Here is a 10,552-nt window from a genome sequence, read left to right on the forward strand (position 1 = left end):
CTATTCAGCCAGGCTGAATTAAATTTTTCCTATGGAAAAATCTATTCAGCCAGGCTGAATTAAATTTTTCCTATGGAAAAATCTATTCAGCCAGGCTGAATTAAATTTTTCCTATGGAAAAATCTATTCAGCCAGGCTGAATTAAATTTTTCCTATGGAAAAATCTATTCAGCCAGGCTGAATTAAATTTTTCCTATGGAAAAATCTATTCAGCCAGGCTGAATTAAATTTTTCCTATGGAAAAATCTATTCAGCCAGGCTGAATTAAATTTTTCCTATGGAAAAATCTATTCAGCCAGGCTGAATTAAATTTTTCCTATGGAAAAATCTATTCAGCCAGGCTGAATAAAATTTTTCCTATAGAAAAATCTATTCAGCCAGGCTGAATAAAATTTTTCCTATAGAAAAATCTATTCAGCCAGGCTGAATAAAATTTTTCCTATAGAAAAATCTATTCAGCCAGGCTGAATAAAATTTTTCCTATAGAAAAATCTATTCAGCCAGGCTGAATAAAATTTTTCCTATAGAAAAATCTATTCAGCCAGGCTGAATAAAATTTTTCCTATAGAAAAATCTATTCAGCCAGGCTGAATAAAATTTTTCCAATAGAAAAATCTATTCAGCCAGGCTGAATAAAATTTTTCCAATAGAAAAATCTATTCAGCCAGGCTGAATAAAATTTTTCCAATAGAAAAATCTATTCAGCCAGGCTGAATAAAATTTTTCCTATAGAAAAATCTATTCAGCCTGGCTGAATAAAATTTTTCCTATAGAAAAATCTATTCAGCCTGGCTGAATAAAATTTTTCCTATAGAAAAATCTATTCAGCCTGGCTGAATAAAATTTTTCCTATAGAAAAATCTATTCAGCCTGGCTGAATAAAATTTTTCCTATAGAAAAATCTATTCAGCCAGGCTGAATAAAATGTTTCCTATAGAAAAATCTATTCAGCCAGGCTGAATAAAATGTTTCCTATAGAAAAATCTATTCAGCCAGGCTGAATAAAATTTTTCCTATAGAAAAATCTATTCAGCCAGGCTGAATAAAATTTTTCCTATAGAAAAATCTATTCAGCCAGGCTGAATATAATTTCTCCTATAGAAAAATCTATTCAGCCAGGCTGAATATAATTTCTCCTATAGAAAAATCTATTCAGCCAGGCTGAATAAAATTTTTCCTATAGAAAAATCTATTCAGCCAGGCTGAATAAAATTTTTCCTATAGAAAAATCTATTCAGCCAGGCTGAATAAAATTTTTCCTATAGAAAAATCTATTCAGCCAGGCTGAATAAAATTTTTCCTATAGAAAAATCTATTCAGCCAGGCTGAATAAAATTTTTCCTATAGAAAAATCTATTCAGCCAGGCTGAATAAAATTTTTCCTATAGAAAAATCTATTCAGCCAGGCTGAATAAAATTTTTCCTATAGAAAAATCTATTCAGTCAGTATTAATATGATTTTTTCCCAAGCTGAATATAATTTTATATATAGAAATGTATATGGTTTTCATATGAAACTAAATATTTTCAGTCATGCTGCCTTATAAGTGAAATATGAATATCTTTAATTTTAGTTTCAAAAGACAATTGCTTTCATCTTTCCCATATTTCGATGGAAAACTGCAATATTTGTGCATTCTATGTAAACAGAAGTAGAATAGAAAATTCAATAACCACTCAAAGTAAACAAGAAAGTACAGTCCAGTTGGCGAAAAATCCTCTCGTATCCTAACAACCATTGCATAGTTTTTGTATATGCTATATTTCCATTGCCATTGTTTTCTGCTTTACTTTGTTGCAATGTCCATCTATCCATTCATCCATCCATCTCTGGCATAAATAGCATTCTAGAGAAATTGCAATCATGCCGCAAATGCAAAAAAATCTGTGACATGACTGAAAAGATGATAGGAAGAGGAATTAAAAATATCAACTATGCAAAACAACAAGTTCTGCAATCAAACTAAAAACTCCAAAGCTAGTGTTGGAGAGGGTCAAAGTTGGATGGAGGGATTATATAACGATGTTTCGTAAAAACTATATGCAGTTTTATTTTTCATGGTAGAAATGAAGCAAATGCAAACACGCCCAATTGCAGTACCAAAAAAGAAAAAATAGATAACCATCCAACCAACCATCAATGTGAACTATGCAGAAATACCAAAAAGGAACAACAAACAACTTAAATAATAAAATAAAATATATGTGCATACATATGTAAAGATATATAGATGTGTATGTATGTATGTTGTTATTCAAATGTCCAGTAAACATTTTCAGACTCCAGTTAAATTAACTGAAGGCAGTTTGACAGAAGCAAAATATTCATAAAATCCGAATTCATGCCGAAATATCTGTAATTTATCGTAAAAAACCCAAATAAGACTTTTTCGACGAAAAGTCCCACCGAGTTCATTAAAAAAGTGCTTAAATTGCAATCGAGATGTTGTCTTTAATACGAAATTCAATAAGTAAAAAATCTCTTATATCAGCATCAGAATATGTTCTGAATGTCTTAAATATATAAAACGAAATTATATACATACATATATTTGAGAAAAAATTGTTTGCTTGGACAGATGCTTAGTATGAAACTAATCATGGCAAACGGACATGCATATTTGCATGCAATACACACACATACATGGAGAATCCTCTTTTCTCCACATACATGTGCATACATATTTTTGTATGTATTCTACATATATGGCAATATAATGAAGCCTACTGCATAAGAACGGGTTATGTTGCAGTAAAAAGTGGTGGCCTCCTATCCACATACTCCTCGCCATTGTATTGCAACATAACATTGTATATTTTATTGCACATATTTACATACATACGTACATGTTTCTACATGAAAAATAAATTTTCCCAGTTTCACAGTAGGATATGAAAGGGTGATGCATAAAATGGAAAGCAAAGTTTTTCCTGAATTTGTTTCCTTTCTTTTTTATGCAGTATGTATTTTGCTGCATAACAATTTTCTTTTTATAGTATAAAAACAAATATCTTTGTTTTTGTTGTAATTTGTTGTAATGCAAAGGATATAGGGAGTTGTGACATGTTGAAGTACACTTTCATTTACCCAACGGTCATGACATGAAGTATGTAGAGAACCCAAGTAAGCCCAGGAAGAAGATTTAAATTACCAGTCATAGCTAGCAAGCGGGTAGCCGGATAGAATGGACAAACGTTCTCATTGGAGGAAAAAAAAAGCAAGCACAACATACTGGACATTCGAGAAGATACTCATATGCATTTATTTCAATATACTGAAATTAATAGAGGTGCAAAGGCAATAAGATTTAAATACTGAGATGATAGGGAAGCACTTTATTCAGACTCCTTATTTGTTCATAGTAAAAATCATATTCAGCTTAACTAAATAGATTTTTCTATTTGAAAAATTTTCATTCGGCCTGGCTGAATACATTTTTCTATAGGAAAATCTCATTCAGAATAGATTTTTCTATAGGAAAAATTTTCATTCGGCCTGGCTGAATACATTTTTCTATAGGAAAATCTTATTAAGAATAGATTTTTCTATAGGAAAAATCACATTCAGCCTGGCTGAATATAGTTTTCTATGTTAAAAAATCATATTCTGCCTGGCTGAATATAGTTTTCTACGTTAAAAATCATATTCAGCCTAGCCGAATACATTTTTTTACGTTAAAAATCATATTCAGCCTGGCTGAATAGATTTTTCTATAGGAAAAATCACATTCAGCCTGGCTGAATAGATTTTTCTATAGGAAAAATCACATTCAGCCTGGCTGAATAGATTTTTCTATGGGAAAAATCACATTCAGCCTGGCTGAATAGATTTTTCTATAGGAAAAATCACATTCAGCCTGGCTGAATAGATTTTTCTATAGGAAAAATCACATTCAGCCTGGCTGAATAGATTTTTCTATAGGAAAAATCACATTCAGCCTGGCTGAATAGATTTTTCTATAGGAAAAATCACATTCAGCCTGGCTGAATAGATTTTTCTATAGGAACAATCACATTCAGCCTGGCTGAATAGATTTTTCTATAGGAAAAATCACATTCAGCCTGGCTGAATAGATTTTTCTATAGGAAAAATCACATTCAGCCTGGCTGAATAGATTTTTCTATAGGAAAAATCACATTCAGCCTGGCTGAATAGATTTTTCTATAGGAAAAATCACATTCAGCCTGGCTGAATAGATTTTTCTATAGGAAAAATCACATTCAGCCTGGCTGAATAGATTTTTCTATAGGAAAAATCACATTCAGCCTGGCTGAATAGATTTTTCTATAGGAAAAATCACATTCAGCCTGGCTGAATAGATTTTTCTATAGGAAAAATCACATTCAGCCTGGCTGAATAGATTTTTCTATAGGAAAAATCACATTCAGCCTGGCTGAATAGATTTTTCTATAGGAAAAATCACATTCAGCCTGGCTGAATAGATTTTTCTATAGGAAAAATCACATTCAGCCTGGCTGAATAGATTTTTCTATAGGAAAAATCACATTCAGCCTGGCTGAATAGATTTTTCTATAGGAAAAATCACATTCAGCCTGGCTGAATAGATTTTTCTATAGGAAAAATCACATTCAGCCTGGCTGAATAGATTTTTCTATAGGAAAAATCACATTCAGCCTGGCTGAATAGATTTTTCTATAGGAAAAATCACATTCAGCCTGGCTGAATAGATTTTTCTATAGGAAAAATCACATTCAGCCTGGCTGAATAGATTTTTCTATAGGAAAAATCACATTCAGCCTGGCTGAATAGATTTTTCTATAGGAAAAATCACATTCAGCCTGGCTGAATAGATTTTTCTATAGGAAAAATCACATTCAGCCTGGCTGAATAGATTTTTCTATAGGAAAAATCACATTCAGCCTGGCTGAATAGATTTTTCTATAGGAAAAATCACATTCAGCCTGGCTGAATAGATTTTTCTATAGGAAAAATCACATTCAGCCTGGCTGAATAGATTTTTCTATAGGAAAAATCACATTCAGCCTGGCTGAATAGATTTTTCTATAGGAAAAATCACATTCAGCCTGGCTGAATAGATTTTTCTATAGGAAAAATCACATTCAGCCTGGCTGAATAGATTTTTCTATAGGAAAAATCACATTCAGCCTGGCTGAATAGATTTTTCTATAGGAAAAATCACATTCAGCCTGGCTGAATAGATTTTTCTATAGGAAAAATCACATTCAGCCTGGCTGAATAGATTTTTCTATAGGAAAAATCACATTCAGCCTGGCTGAATAGATTTTTCTATAGGAAAAATCACATTCAGCCTGGCTGAATAGATTTTTCTATAGGAAAAATCACATTCAGCCTGGCTGAATAGATTTTCTATAGGAAAAATCACATTCAGCCTAGCTGAATAGATTTTTCTATAGGAAAAATCACATTCAGCCTGGCTGAATAGATTTTTCTATAGGAAAAATCACATTCAGCCTGGCTGAATAGATTTTTCTATAGGAAAAATCACATTCAGCCTGGCTGAATAGATTTTTCTATAGGAAAAATCACATTCAGCCTGGCTGAATAGATTTTTCTATAGGAAAAATCACATTCAGCCTGGCTGAATAGATTTTTCTATAGGAAAAATCACATTCAGCCTGGCTGAATAGATTTTTCTATAGGAAAAATCACATTCAGCCTGGCTGAATAGATTTTTCTATAGGAAAAATCACATTCAGCCTGGCTGAATAGATTTTTCTATAGGAAAAATCACATTCAGCCTGGCTGAATAGATTTTTCTATAGGAAAAATCACATTCAGCCTGACTGAATAGATTTTTCTATAGGAAAAATCACATTCAGCCTGGCTGAATAGATTTTTCTATAGGAAAAATCACATTCAGCCTGGCTGAATAGATTTTTCTATAGGAAAAATCACATTCAGCCTGGCTGAATAGATTTTTCTATAGGAAAAATCACATTCAGCCTGGCTGAATAGATTTTTCTATAGGAAAAATCACATTCAGCCTGGCTGAAAAGATTTTTCTATAGGAAAAATCACATTCAGCCTGGCTGAATAGATTTTTCTATAGGAAAAATCACATTCAGCCTGGCTGAATAGATTTTTCTATAGGAAAAATCACATTCAGCCTGGCTGAATAGATTTTTCTATAGGAAAAATCACATTCAGCCTGGCTGAATAGATTTTTCTATAGGAAAAATCACATTCAGCCTGGCTGAATAGATTTTTCTATAGGAAAAATGACATTCAGCCTGGCTGAATAGATTTTTCTATAGGAAAAATGCCATTTTGCCTGGGAAAATCAAATTCAGCCAGATAGATATGGTTTTCTTAAAAAATTAATCTGGATTGGAATGAAGTCTGACAAGAAGTGCTCATTAGCTATTTATTCATGTATGCTGCATACTTTTAGATCGCACACAATTGCTTATTTCATTTGAAACTCTGCTTTTTAATGAATGGAATTCCAATTTGTTGAAAGTATTCAAATGCCTTTTTTGTAGTGCTATTATAATTTAAAAGCTTGCATTTCTGAAAAGCCCTTCATATGAGTCATTTGCTGCATCAGCAATTCTGTATTAGATACACATCGTATTGAAAGCATGCATGCTGTAAATGATTCATCTCCACTCCAAATGAATTGAAATCCATTACCATAAAGAACTTCAACCGAAAAACTAGTATTATTTTTCAAACTTTTTAATAAATCGAAAATTTTGCACTTCCGTGATAGCAAAAAAGTTAGGCTAATTGAATCGTGGCGATAATGGTGATGATTTCTCATAAGCGTAGATATGCGGGTTTTCCAAGGGGAATTGGAAATTTTCTAAAAATACAAAATTTGCTAAGTTATCGAATTGTTTGGGGTGTTGGGAGGTCGAAAAACTTTCACGAATTGATATTCTACAAAAATTCTTTGCTACGCCAATGCAAAGTTGGGACCCCACCTCGTTCGCTCTTCAACAAAGATGTTGAAGGCATTTGTGCAAATTAACTTTATGCCGTTAAGCGAGAAAAATGTTTTCGTCAAGCATGAAAAGAGGCAAAAGCAACAACCAGAAATGCTGTTAACTTTTTTAATTGCATCTCTCCGATGTAGTAGTGAAATATTTCAAGTGCATACAACAAACGTAAAAGCTACAAGGAACCAAACTTCTCACCCATAGCAAATATATAGAAATCCCAAAAAAAAAGAAAGTACAACTGGAAAGAAAATAAAACAAAAACAAGAAATTGTTTTTAAAACAAAATATGAACAGGAAAAAATCCTTTTAACTTGAAATAATACAAACACTCATACTAACACATGGACAGAGGAAAAACAAGAGAAACCCCCGTATAGTATTTTGTTGTTGCCTGTGCAAACTTTAAATAGAAAATGCAAGCAAATTACCAACACTCTCTTTCTCTATGTTCTGGAGAAGGATATGTGGTACTATATATAGACGAAAGGAGAAGTATTGCCACACAACATAGAAATAAAACGAAAGCCAAAATATAAACTAAAAACCTTTGTGCAGGCAGTCTGCCAACCAGCCAACCGACCGACCAACCATCCATACAGCCTCACTCAGCCACATCATGCAAAAAGATGTACTAACCACGATAACGATGATGAACATTTTGAATGCAGCAGCCCCAAAAAAAAAAAAACAAATACACAACTTGCAGAATAAATATGAACGAGTCCAGCCAACAACAGTTGTGCTAGCAGGCTTTGTATAAAGAAGCCCAACAAAACTTGTGCAAGCCAGCAAGGCAGGGAGGGTGGGTGGTGACGGCGTTGGTTATTTGACAATTTCTGATGCATTGCTAAAACTGAAAATAGTTATTATGGTGGTTGGTTTGGTTTGCTCACCACTGCTGCAAAAGTATGATAAATTTTTGTTCGGAAAAATATTTTTCCTGGCATCGTTAGCTAGCTCCATGGGTTTAACTTTGAAAAGGAAAAATACAATGCAGAACCCAAAGCTTTAACAATTTTCGTTTTATATCAACATTGTTTGCAACCCCTGCCAGCCCGGTTGCAACATAAGCCTGAGATTTTTTCCGCACCCTTAAATTGTTGGACTGAAATGGTTTTGGAATGCATACATGTACATACATACATACATCGATAGACATTGCATAGACAGGATACAGGAACATGTTTGTACAACAACAAATATGTGACAATATGCATACATAACAAAAACAAGAAGAACAACAGCAATACACATAAAAATAAGGAAAATATTCCTATTTTAGCCTAGACAATAATAGGGTGTAAGTTAAGCAGTGAGATAACTTTTTTAAAAATTCAAACTCCCAATAAAGATATTTTTAAAGCGTCCACGATTGGTTATTAAAAATATTCTCTTAAAATCCCGCTATTGTAGCTCTGAATGCTCTTTATCAAACAGTTCGGATTTCCAAGCTTCTTGGTCTTCTTCTAGAAAATTTAAGAAACATTTCAGTGTTCTGTGCTACACCATCCAACACAGATTAGTCCATAAAATTTTCGAAGAATTTTTGACTCGAACTCTCGTAGTCAACTCAAACAAATTACAGGCATTATTATTGAGTGCTATATTTTAAGAAGAGCATGTGTTTTGCTGATGATACCGCTTGAACCTTGAAGCTTCTCTTTGTAATTTACCAATACCGTACTTGACTTTGCTGTTCCGTTTGAATTTAAAACATCTCGCCTTCAAATTGCTAAATTACACAAAGGCTACGCCACAATTATCTGCAGTTTGTCAACTCGAGCAATCTCTTTTGAGGCGTGTTCTGATTTGGAAGATTTTTTTTGATACTTTCAGTAAATTTTTTGGCCGAGAGGTCTTCCCAGCAAAGTATTTTTTGACAATGGAACTAATTTTGTTGGAGCAAGCCGTCCATTAGCTTAAGAATACCAAGCTTTTCTCCAAATATAACATAGATTGTTATACTCGTACTTGGTATTTCATACCGCGACATGACCCAAATATGGGTGGCTTGTACGAAGCTGTGGTCAAAAGTATAACGACGCATTTGAAAAATGTAGCAGGTAATACCAAATAAACTTATGAAGAATTCTTAACGTTTGTAGTAAGAATTGAAATCATTCTGAGTTAATATCTCTTATTCCTCGTCATCTGTTGCGAGGGACCCCTCTTATCGCCACTCCTGAAAATTTTGCTGACAATCTATCTCTCACCTATACTTAAAGCTGAAAAAATTAATACATCACTACGTTTCAACGAGGATACAAATGGAAACCAACCCAGACCTAGACTTAGCACCTGATGGCTTTGTTGTTGTTACAGAAAACAACCTATCTCGGCAACTTGGTCGTGCATTTTTTCGATGGGGAAGTGTACACTTGTCGAGATATTGGAGCCAATTTTTCCCCCAGAAGCCACGAAACAAGATCAAGTGTTCTGTAAAAAAAAAATAGGTTGAATCTTCAAATACCTCCTCTAAAGCCCTTATATCCGTTTTTAGCTTTATTTTAAATGGCTTCGAACGGTATGTTTTTAGGGAGAGTTTGTACCACCTGAGATAAGGTTCGAAGTCCAAGATTCTGAGAAACCCTACTGCCACAACAAACCCTTTTTTAGGTAAAGAGAATTTTATTTACGTAGCCAATGTTGGAGCTTTCCTATGTCAAAGTTTTTACTGCATACTTCTGTCGTTAAGACGGACTGATACTTTCGATCTTGCTGCCTTATTTATTCTACAACTGGCTTTCCATATCTCTGTTTTTAACCGAAAAGATAGCATCTCTTCTGATGAATTATGAAACTCCTGGACGAACCATGGGTTCCATGGCGGAGGCCTTTATTACGTTTGCGTAAACAACTGAACTCAACTAAATTTTAATTCTGGGTGCCGCATTCGAAGATTTTTTAAACTTCTGGTCGGAACATAGATTTCGGGGGTAGGCCTTTGCTACCATATCACAAAAACGTAAACACTACTGAATTTTAATCGGCAGCAGAGATGAATCTGATTAAAAGGTATTTACTGTCTGGCTAGCACAATGTAAAAAAAATGATTTGATATCTTCTTTGGACCATGTAGTATTGTGATGGGTGTGCATATTTTTAGGCTCAAAAAGACTAAATCAAATGGTCTGTCTATATGCTCTAGCAGAACATTCTGGTGAATTGTGGTTTTAATTGGGAGATGAATATTAAAACTAAACTATAATTTTTCTCTTGCAAAACAAATTTTATATTAAAAATAGTTGGTTTGATCTCTTCTTTGGATCTAGGTGCATAATTTTAGGCGCTTAATCTGATGGTAATGCATTATACCTATCGTAAAATTTGCTAATATTGTATATTAATTTAATTGTAAAGCACGTAGCACGCTAAATGCCAATTTCACAACCAAATCACTTGTGCATACTTTTAGGCTCTGCAAGACGACAGTTAATAGTCCAGTAGCATAACTTGATGAATTTTTGAGTCAAGCCTTGATTGTGGTTCTAAAAGCTATTGGTACATACCAGAGGTCCGCAAAATGCATATAAAAGGCACACTCTATTGCCTTTTCCCAAAAGCGAATAGTGCAGTGCCTTGCATATAAAAAATATGAATGTGC

The sequence above is a fragment of the Musca autumnalis genome, unplaced genomic scaffold (genome assembly GCF_047663935.1).
Source record: "Musca autumnalis isolate F117 unplaced genomic scaffold, ASM4766393v1 scaffold_2, whole genome shotgun sequence".
NCBI lineage: Eukaryota > Metazoa > Arthropoda > Insecta > Diptera > Muscidae > Musca > Musca autumnalis.